Source organism: Rhinopithecus bieti, unplaced genomic scaffold, assembly GCF_001698545.2.
Source record: "Rhinopithecus bieti isolate Rb0 unplaced genomic scaffold, ASM169854v2 scaffold_7509, whole genome shotgun sequence".
Classification (NCBI taxonomy): Eukaryota; Metazoa; Chordata; class Mammalia; order Primates; family Cercopithecidae; genus Rhinopithecus; species Rhinopithecus bieti.
The window spans coordinates 239950-251565 of NW_016805750.1; the positions used below are offsets into that span (position 1 = coordinate 239950).

Consider the following 11616-nt stretch of genomic DNA (forward strand, 5'->3'; position numbering starts at 1 on the left):
TTTTTTGAGACAGAGTCTCACTCTGTTGCCCAGGCTGGAGTGCAGTGGCATAATCTCAGCTCACTGCAACCTCCACCTCCTGGGTTCAAGCAATTCTCTGCCTCAGCCTCCTGAGTAGCTGGTATTACGGGTGCCCACCACCATGCCTAGCTAATTTTTGTATTTTTAGTAGAGATGAGGTTTCACCATGTTGGCCAGGCTGGTCTTGAACTCCTGACCGCATGATCCACCCACTTCGGCCTCCCAAAGTGCTGGGATTACAGGTGTGAGCCACCGCACCAGGCCTGTTCTTAGGGTTTTGGATAACAGTCTGAGCACCAATATCATATACCTTATACCACCTGCTCACCATGCCATTCTCATTCTGCTTTCTTTAATTTTTTAATTTGTAATTTCTGTGAGTACATAGTAGGTGTATATATTTACAGCATACATGAAATGCTTTGATACAGGCCTGCAATGCATAATAATCACATCATGTTGAATAGGGTATCCATCCCCTCAAACATTTATTCTTTGTGTTACAAAGAATCCAATTACACTCTTTGAGTTATTAAAAAATGTATAATTAAGTTATAATTGATTACCAGTACCATTTTATGGTATTTGTTATGCTAACAAATAGTAGGTCTTATTCATTCTTCCTATTATTTTTGTACCTATTAACCGTCAATCTGCTCCCTCTCCCACCCCTCCCACTACCAATCCTAGCCTATGGTAACCATTCTTCTACTCTCTATGTCCATGGAGTTCAATTATTTTGATCTTCAGATCCCATAAATACGTGAGAAGATGTAATGTTTGTCTTTCTGTGTCTGGCTTATTTCACTTGATATAATAATCTTCATTTCTACCATGTTGTTGTAAAGCACAGGATCTCATTCATTTTTATGGCTGAGCAATACTCCATTGTGTAAAAGTATCCCATTTTGTTTATCTATTCATCTACTGAGGGACACTTAGATTGCTTCACAATCTTAGCTACTGTGAACAGTGCTGCAACAAACAAGGGAGTGCAGACTTCTCTTCAATACACTGATTTCCTTTATTTTGGGTCTATACCCAGCAGAGGGATTGCTGAACCATATGGTAGCTCTATATTTAGTTTTTTGAGGAACCTTTAAACCACTATTCATAGTGGTTGCGCTAACTTACATTCCCACCAACAGGGTACGAGGGTTCCCTTTTCTCCACATTTCACCAGCATTTGTTTTTGCCTGTCTTTTGGATACAATCCATTTTAACTGGGATGAGATGACATTTCATTGTAGTTTTGATTCGCATTGCTCTGATGATCAGTGATGTTGAGCACCTTTTCATATGACTGTTTGCCATTTGTATGTCTTTTCTGAGAAATGCCTATTCAAATATTTTGCCTATTTTTAATCAGATTATTAGATGTGTTTTCCTCTAGAGTTGTTTGAGTTCCTTACCTATTCTGGTTATTAATCCCTTGTCACATGGGTAGTTTGCAAATATTTTTTGCCCATTCTGTGGGGTTGCCACTTTATTGACTGTTTCCTTTGCTGTGCAGAAGCTTTTTTAACTTTTTAACTTGATGTAATCTTTCTTTTTTTTTTTTTTTTTTTGGTATTCTCATTTACATTCAATGTTAATATTGATAAATAAGAACTTACTCCCGCCATTGTGTTGCTTGTTTTCTAGTTGTTCTGTGATGTTCTCTGCCTTCTTTCTTTCCTTCCTGTCTTCCTTTAGTGAAAGTGATTTTCTCTAGTAATATGATTTAGTTTCTAGCTTTTACTTTTGTGTATTCATTGTATGTTTTATGGTTTGAGGTTACCATGAGGCTTGCAAATACTATCTTACGACTTTTTTTTTTTTTTTTCCTGAAACAGAGTCTCGCTCTGTCACCCAAGCTGGAGTACGGTGGTGTGATCTTGGCTTACTTCAACCTCCACCTTCTGGGTTCTCATGCCTCAGCCTCCTGAGTAGCTGGGATGACAGATATGTGCCACCATACCTGGCTAATTTTTGTATTTTTAGTAGCGATAGGGTTTTGCCATATTGGCCAGGCTGGTCTCGAACTTCTGACCTCAAGTGATCCACCCACCTTGGACTCCCAAAGTGCTGGGATTACAGGCATGAGCCACCATGACTAGCCCCTTTATGACCTGTTACTTTAAGCTGATAACAACTTAACATTGTTTGCATAAACAAACAAGCAAAAAGGAAACTAATAAAACTCTTTGTCTTAACTTTGTCCTGATTTTAAACTTTTGTTGTTCCTATTTATATCTTACAGTACTGTCTATGGCTTGAAAATTGTTACAGTTATTATTTTGATTGGTTCATCATTTAGTTTTTCTATTTAGAATAATAGTAGTTTACACATCACAGTTACAGGGTTATAAAATTCTGTGTTTTTCTGTGTGCTTACTATTACCCATGAGTTTTGTACATTCACATGATTACTTACTAACATCCTTTTCTTTCTGACTGAAGTACTCCCTTTGGCATTTCTTATAGGACAGGTCTAGTGCTGAAAAAATCCTTCAGCTTTTGTTTGCCTGGGAAAGTCTTTATTTCTTCTTCATGTTTGAAGAATATTTTTGCTGGATATACTATTCTAGGGTAAAAGTTTCTTTTTTTCAGCACTTTAAATGTGTTGTGCCACTCTCTCCTGGACTGTAAGGTTTCCACTGAAAAGTCCACTGCAAGACATTTTGGAGCCCCATTGTATGTTATTTGTTTCTTCTCCCTTATTACTTTTAGGATCCTTTATTTACCCTTGATCTTTAGAATTTGATTATTAAATGCCTTGAGGTAGTCTTCTTTGGATTTAATCTGCTTGGTGTTCTGTTTTCTTGTACTTGGATACTGATATTTTTATCCGGGTTTCGAAAAGTCTCTGTTACTATCCTTTCAATAAACATTCCACCTTTCTTTATCCCTTTCTTTATCGCCCCTTTAAGGCCAATAACTCTTACATTTGTCCTTTTGAGGCTATTTTCTAGATTCTTTGGCATGTTTCATTGTTTTTTTTTTTTTTTCTATTTTCTTTTAAGTCCTCTGACTGTGTATTTTGAAATAGCCTGTCTTCAAGCTTACTAATTCTTTCCTCTACTTGATTAATTCTATCATTAAGACTCTGATGCATTCTTTAGTATGCCAATTCCATTTTTCATCTCCATAATATCTGTTTGATCATTTTTAATGATTTCAATCTTTTGTTAAATTTATCTGGTAGAATTCTGAATTCCTTCTCTGTGTTATCTTGAATTTCTTTGCATTCCCTCAAAATGGCTATTTTGTATTCTCTGTCTGAAAGGTCACATATCTGTTTCTTCAGGATGGTCCCTGGTGTTTTATTTAGTTCATTTGGCAAGGTCATTTTTTTCCTGGAATGTCCTGATACTTGAAGGTGTCCATTTGTGTCTGGAATTGAAGAGTTAGATGTTTATCGTAGTCTTCGCTATCTGGGCTTGTTTGTACCCGTCCTTCTTGGGAAGGCTTTTCACATATTTAAAAGGCCACGGATGTTGTGATCTAAGTTGTATCTGTTTTAGGGGGCACCCCAAGCCCAGTAACACGGCAGTTCTTGCAGACTCAATGGTATTGCCTTGATGATCTTGGACAAGATCTGGGAGAACTCTCTGGATTATCAGAGAGACTCTTGTTCTCTTTCTTATTTTCTCCCAAAGAAATGGAGTATGTCTGTTCCAAGCCACCTACAGCTGGGGTAGAGTGACACAAGCACCCCTGTGACCACCATCACTATGACTGTGCTGAGTCAGATCTGAAGCCAGTGCAACTCTGAGTCTCACCCAAGGCCTGTTGTAACCACTCCCTGCCTAGGGCTCAACAATCAGCAGATGGCAAAGCCAGCCAGGCCTTTGTCCTTCCCTTCAGGGCAATGAGTTACCCCCAGTTTCCAGGCTGCTCCAGTGGTGCTGGCTGGGAACCTAGCTGGTGTTCTATTGTACTGTGGCTGAGCTGGCACTCGGACAACAGGATGCAGTTTTTCTCATTCTCTCCTACCCTTTGCAGAGGCAGGGCAGCCTTGCCCCATGGCCACCACCCCACAGGCCTATGTAGAGTACTTCCAGACTACCTTCCATGTTCCTTGAAGGCCCCAAGGGCTCTTCAGTCGACTGTGGCAAATGCTGTCTGGCATGGGACTCACCCTTTAAGACAGCGGGCTCCCTCTGGCCCAGGGCAAGTCCAGAAATGCCTTCCAAGAGCCACATCCCAGAATCAAAGATTCCAAAAGCTCACTTGGTGCTCTATACCCCTGTGGCTGTGCTGGTGTCTAAGATGCAAGACAAAGTCCCTTCTACATTTTCCTCTGCTTTTCTCAAGCAAAAGAAGTCTCAACCATGGCCACCACAGCTGATAATATGCTGTCTCCCCTGAAGCCAGCAAGTCTCAGAGCCTCTCAGCGTAGTAGCTGGGTATTACTGTTAACAAGCGCTACCCAAAAGGGGCAGGAGAACTCAAATAACATATCACTAAATAGTAATAATAATTATCAACGGAAAGATAAAAGATTATGTCAAACGGAAAAATACACATGGTATTCTGTTAACGTGTAGAACATAAAGTTCTATCAATCCCATCACTACAAAATAATAATTATGTAGCTAGGTTTGTCATAGTTGAAAGCAACCAGGCCAATTTAAACAGAAAAACACTTTAATTGAGAATATTCGGAAATTCACTTACATGTTCGGAGGCTTAGGGAACCAAAATTAGGGACAGCATAAACACTGCTCCAAATGACACGGAGAATGGTTTCACCTGTCACTGGCCCTGGACATCTCCACCATCATTGCTGCCTCTGAAAACCTTTCTTGATAAAATTGCCAATTCTTCCATAGAGAGGAGGCCCCCAGAGCCGTGTTGTTGGTAGATGGGAGCTTCTGAGTGACAGGGTCCACGCACATGGCTGTGCCCTAGTGACAAGAGAGGCAGAAAAAAATTGGCACTGATTCATCACTTCATAAAGTGGGGAAGAACCCAGACAAGGCAGAGACTCAGATGTGGGGCGGCCAATGAGAACAGCTGGTATGGATTGTATGGGCACATGGACAGGGGCGAGAATCCCTGGCAAGAGCAACAATGTATACTGGACTAGTTGATGGGAACAGGGAAAGTTTGACCTTATATTTCTTTGTACCCCTAATATTGTTTTACAATAAAGCCATTTAAGAAAATGGCTTAAGGAGGCTGAATGCAGTGGCTCACGCCTGTAATTCCAGCACTTTGGGAGGCTGAGGTGGCAGGATTGTCTGAACTCAGGAGTTCAAGATCAGCCTGGGAAACAAAGCAAGAACCCACCTCTACATACACACACACAGATTTAATTAACTGGGTGTGGTGGTGCATACTTGCAGTCCTAGCTACTCGGAAGGCTTAGGTGGGAGGATTGGTTGAGCCCAGGAATTCGAAGCTGCAGTGAGCTATGATCGCACCACTTCTCTCCAGCCTGGGCAACAGAGCAAAGCTTTATCATTTTTTTTTAAGGCTTAAAATAAGAGAAAATAAAGAAAGACAATAACCAAATCCCACTCATGTGCTGTCTGCCCCTGAAGCCCGGCGCGGGTTGGTGGCGGGCGCCCTGAGCTGTGCAGCCTGATTGTGGAGTGCAGGTATCAGACTCAGAGGGCCCTGGAGGCTCAGAAGCTTTCATCAGTTCACAAACCTCTGTCACAGCCCGATAACAGAGTTGTGGAAACTGCAACAAATAATCAGAAAAAATGGGGAATTGGGAAAACATAGCAAATATTTTTCCCATGCTCTCAAATAGCAGAACGTTTACTGAAACGGATCACTTTCATCATGAAAACTGCAGTGAACTAGCTCAAGAGACACACAGCAGCTCACAGCGTGTGCTTTGAGTGGACTTTTCCTGGAAGAGGCAGCACCTCCTGGAACACAAATTCTAGCTTCATTGTCCCGGTTCAGCATTCTTGGGACCTGGGGGGACAAACTCCATTAACTTTTCCTACTGGCTTTGCATTGCCAAACAGAACTTCTGGTCAACCTCCTTTCAGTCCCAGCGACCTCACAATGTCAATGGCCTCCAAGGGCAGCAGTGCTTGTTCTGGCAGCTTCTCCATTTGGAAATGGCCTTTAGAATCCTGGAAGAAAATCATTTTACGAAGCATGCGTACAGCGAGAACACCTGACACACAGTCCTTGGCTCAGTCAGAATCTACCCTCGGAAAAAAATGTTTCTTCTCTGGAGCATGGGTACAACATAAGCATCTACTGAGTGCCAGAAACTTTTACATTTTTTATATTTTAATTTTTTTTAGAGACAGAGTATCACTCTGTTGCTCAGGCTGGGGTGCAATAGTACAATCATAGTACACTACAACCTCAACCTCCTGTGCTCAAGTGATCCTCCTGCCTCAGCCTCCCGAGTAGCTGGAATTACAGGTGTGTACAACCACGGCCAGCCAGTTTAAACTTCAAAAAAAAAAAAAAAAAGATATGAGGTTTGGTGTTGTGCAGGTTGGTCTTGACCTCCTGGCCTCAAGCAATCCTCTCACCTCAGCCTCCAAAAGTGCTGGGATTACAGGTGTGAGCCACCACGCCCAGCCATCAGGCAGTTTAGGGACACATAGGAGTCAGATAAGAAGTGAACAAGATAAACTAGGATCTCCATAAGGTGGTGGCTTTGTCCGACTGACTGAGATTGATGCAGTAATGATGCCCAAAGTGGGAGCTGATGAAGTGAAATGAAGGGGGGCAGTTTCACTCACCTTGTCTCCTGCTGGCAGCCAAGAGGGAGAGGTGAGCAGCGCCAGGAGGCTGGAACGGTGTTGCTCAGGCCCCTGACTGCCTAAACTGCTTCTCTAAGGACCCCAAAACCGCTTTCTGCACTTGAGAGTCCCATATCCTCTGGTCCCTGTGTCGCTGCACCCGAATCAGCCCAGGCCAGGGCAGCATGGATTCCAGGTGGAGCGGCTGCCGAGAGTCCCTGCTAGTTTCTGAGAATAGCTTGCAAGAGCAGAGGTGAGATTCTGCAGAGCTTTGTGGGTCTCTAAGTCAGTCATCCATCTTCCTGCCACCTTCAGAGTCCTCCAGGGCTGAGCAGAACCCATGTTTCATGAACACATAAATTACTTAGTGCTCCCTAATGTACTCTGTAAGCCACAAGCACCCCAGATTAAATCATGGAAGATGTGAGGGCAGAGCCTGAGGCTGCGGCTGGACCAGTCTTGTGCATGTGGCCACGTGGAGAGGGATTTCAGGCTCCCGACGCCAGCCACGTCTTCGTCCCTCTTAACCAAGGCCCTTACAATCCCACTGTGGCATTTCCTTTGCACGTGGTGTCACTACCCCCTCCCTACTGAGCTGCAGATATCACTAATATCACTACAGGGGCTGTGATGTGGCAGATGCGTGAGCACAACCTCGCAGACTGGAGGTGGAAGAAGGAGGATTGGACTCAAAGCCTGAGGACTGGGACCCATTCCCACACCCTACCCAGCTGCCTGTGTGGCCTCACCCTCTGTGGACCTTCATTTCCTCATCTGTAAATGCAGGAAGTGGGGAACATAAAGGTCTGCAAAACTGAATGCCTTCGGGGCTCGGCTAGTGGGGTGAACAGCAAAGCTGCCCTTTGCGGCCGGCTACATGGAGGATGCAGCCCCACCAAAGGGCACTTGAGCTCCCCTCTCAGTTTGTGCAGCCAAATGACACTTTTCTGTGGGTGAAATTCCGCCAGCTGCCCCCAGCTACCTTGGAAGCTTTCCACTCCTGACACTGATTCTCAATCCTGAAACCTTCCTCCAAAAGCAGCATTTTCAGGGCTGACATGATCACTGCTGCGGCAGGGGTCTCACCAAGTGACGGAGAGGCCCACAGTGGGCGTGGGGTCTACGGAGCAGTTATAGCTCCTGTCCCTCCAGCCACATCTTTGTTCTGGGTTCAGCCCAACCTTTTCCATGACGTTTCTATAAAGTTCTTCTGTCACCAGGACAGAAGATTCTGTGTTTGATCTGGGGCAGATGAATCAGGCAGGAGGACTGAGGAAGACATTAGGGTTCTCCAGCCACCTTATGGGGACTCCTGCGAAACAGGAATGGGGATCAACATGCCCCCCCCATGGATTGATAACGGAATCACCTCTGGTTGTCACATGTCGTACAGACGATGCCTCCTCGCTGAGTTACCGGTGGAGGGTCTTGACTGCCAGGTTCTTGGCATTTTGAACAAAGAATTGGATAAAACGCACAGCAAAGCAAGGAAATAATGAGGCAACGAAAGCAGCGATCTATTGAAAATGAAAGCACACTCCACAGGGTGGGAGTGGGCCTGAGCAGCGGCTCAGTGGCCCTGGTTACAGGATCGTCTGGGGTCCAAATACCCTCTAGAGGTTTTTCTTTGCCCACTTGGCGTACACACCCCATGCAAATAAAGTAGTAGGCTGCCATAGTGTGACTGGTTGTGGAAAACAATCAGTCAGAGGCTGAAGTGAAGTTACAAAGGTCACGTTCTACGCAAACGTCTGGTTGGTTGTGGAAAGCAACCAGTCAGAGGTACTTTTAATTTTCCATCTGCCGTGAAGAAAGTAGGGCTGCATGGTGGTGGGGGAGGGGGGGAGATGAAAAGGGAGTAACTTCTGGTTCTTTTGTTACTTAGTTGTGGAAAGTTGGGGTTTTCCATTTGATATATGTTTTTTTTTGCTTTTTAATAAACTTTATTTTCTAGATCAATTTTAGATTTACAGAAAATTACAGAACTAGTGAAGAGTTCCCACATACTCCACACCCAGTGTCTCCCATTGTTAACAATTTATATTAAAATGGCACATGGGTTACAATTAGTAAACTATATTGATATATTATTATTAACTGAAGTCTACACTTTATTCCAATTTCCTTAGTTTTAACCTAATGTCCCTTTTCTGTTCCAGAATCATTTGATTTAGTTCTAAAAAGTCAGCATAAATCGGCCTTAGGTTCCCTGCCTACAGCCCCTATTCTCCTGCCTCAATTGTGGCTCAAATACAGAGAACCAGGTTCCCAGGCCATTCAAAAGAAAACAAGCTAGCTAGGCATGGTGACTTTTGTCTTTAATAATAGCACTTTGGAAGTCTGAGACAGGAGGACAGCTTGAGGCCAGGAGTTTGAGACCAGCCTGGGCCAGATTGCAAGACCCCCATCTCTATGAAAAATTTAAAATATTAGCCAGGCATGCTACAGGTGGCATACACCTGCAGTCCTAGTGACTCAGAATGCTGAAACAAGAGAATTACTTGAGCCCAGGAGCTCAAGGCTGCAGTGAGCTCTAACTGCAGTACTGCACTTCAGCCTTGGTAACAGAATAAGACCCTGTTGAAAGAAAGAGAGAAAGAGAAAGAGAGAGAGCACCAAAAAGAGAGAAAGAGAGAGAGAGAGAGGGAAAGTTAGAAAAAGAGACAGACAGAAAGAGAGAGAGAGATAAAAAAGAAAGCAAAGAAAGCACGCTAGATGTGGTAGGATAGGGCACTCACACTCTAGGTTCGTGTGGGCTCAGACTCTCATGCAGCACAGTCACAGCAGAGGGATCCTGCCACGTCCCCTGGAGCTTGTTTGTGGCTTTTGCACCAGCCCGCATCCATTTGCCTTTCTTCCTGAAGGGAGGAATTGCTTAGCAGCTGTCTGTCTATTTCCCTCCACCATGCTCTTTAGAAGGACTCCAGCCCACATTCCAAAAAGGAGCCTGGCCATCTGCGTACTGAAGGGAAGGGCATGTGACCCAGGCCATCCCATCACAGTGAATCCCAGGAACTGTGCAGAAGCAACTAGGGTCAGAAGTTTTCTCTTTCCGAGGCTGAGAGGAGAATGGTGGTGCTAAGACTAGGACCAGACCTGTATCATAAAAATTGTTTCTTTTACTTACCTTCCTTACTCTTTGTCCTTTTCTCCCTCCACATATGATTACTTGCAAGTACTCATTTAATAGAAGGTAGTCACTCATAATTGATTAACTGCATATCTGGACTTGCAGGTGCTGGTCACAAGAGTAATAAACTTGATTTTCTTTTGAAGAACAATGATCCTTCGGTCATGCAGACTTCCTTGATGGTATCTGGAAGTTTGATTGGCTGAGGGACATGAACAGCTTTGGTCACCAGGAATCTCACCTCCTGCATACCTCCCTTACACATCAAAGCCCCAGTTGTATTCAAAGACAAGTCAGATTGGAGTTTGCCTTTCCAAATCTCACACTTTGGTTCAACCAAATAAAGCTTTCTCTGCTTCTAAGTGCTGCTGTGTCAGTGTTTGGCTAACTGCACACTGGTACTTGGGTACTGGAACCTAGTGTTTGGGATCCTGCAAGTCTAGAACCTACGTCTTCTGGCTTCCAGCAACACCTCTTCCTCTCCATGGAAACAGATGACTTCCCAGAATTCCAGACTCCACATTCCGAAGACAAAGACCAACAGTGGGTGGCCAGATTCCTTAGTGACAGGAAAGTTAGCTCCCAGCTTTCAGATCTGGAGACCAAGGAAGAGAGAGCAAGCTGGGAGTAACATTCACTCACATACGCGCACACACCTGTGCACGCACACACGCACACGCGCACACATGCACACGCACACACTCTCACACACACACATGCACACACACACACACACCAGGCTTGAGGAAAAGAACCCCATGAAAAAAATAACTGCAAGACAGGCTTAATAGCTAACATTGATTGAGCGCTTAGTCTTTGCCAGGCACTCTGCTCAGCCATTTCACGCGTATTATTTTTTTTAATTCTCAATAACCCAGTGATGGGAGCTATTACTGTACCTGTTTTACACATGAAAAACTGAAGCTCACAGACACTGAGCACTTTCCCCAAAGCTGCACAGCTACTGAGAGGTGTGGCCAGGCTGTCCGACTACAGAGCCCACGCATATTTTCTCTTCTACAAAAGAACAAATAGAAATCAATTGTTGAAATAGCACATTATAGATAACTTCCCGAGTTGCAAATTTTACCCCTCTTTTACTCAGAGATACTTTAAGACTTCTCTTTTAAGGAGTTTAAGTTGCTTAGGGCAGGGCTTGTTAAGCTTTACACACATGTGAGTCACTGGGGATCTTCTTAAAATGCAGATTCTGATTTGCGGGTGGGGATGCCCTGAATTCTTCGTCTCTGAGACCCTCTCAGGTGGGATCTCTGATGGTGGTCTACACACACATCCTAACACAACACACACACACACACTTACCGTAGCGCCAATACTGGGAAACTGAGATTCTATATTTTATATTTGCACCTAAGCTTCCTCAGAAAAAGAAAGAAATGCAAATACTCCCTCACTAAGAATTTGAAGGAACATATTGTGGCTTCTGGCGTCAGAAGCAGGAACCATTAATCTAGTGGGAATGACAGGAAATGAAATGTAAGAAAGCTGATTAGCAGCACCTTTGCAAATTAGATGGCTCAGCTCCTGAAAGGGAAATGAAAGTTCGGAATCTGAGCTTGCCCTGGCAAGCTCAGATTTTTTTTTTTTTTAATCTAAGGGACTTTTAGTTGTTTGTTGTTATTGTTTTCTCATCACCTCCTTAAAATCGGCTCTTACGCTGCTTCTTGGGGGCGCAGATAATCCGGGCAGACTTGGACTGCTGCCATGAATACACAGTCTCACTCCTTTGATGCTCCT

General features: G+C 44.0%; 1 long non-coding RNA gene across 1 annotated transcript in view; it reads right to left on the reverse strand.

Moving 5' to 3' along the window:
- The window catches only part of LOC108530591 (uncharacterized), a 25470-nt gene extending 14146 nt beyond the window's left edge, over nucleotides 1-11324 (reverse strand). The window contains exons 1-4 of the long non-coding RNA XR_001885887.1: nucleotides 11182-11324; nucleotides 10758-10875; nucleotides 9856-10453; nucleotides 4684-4913 (exon numbers count right to left, since the gene is read on the reverse strand). This is a non-coding gene — a long non-coding RNA (uncharacterized LOC108530591). The remainder of the gene's footprint in view (nucleotides 1-4683; nucleotides 4914-9855; nucleotides 10454-10757; nucleotides 10876-11181) is intronic.
- Between the last annotated feature and the right edge of the window lie 292 nt (nucleotides 11325-11616).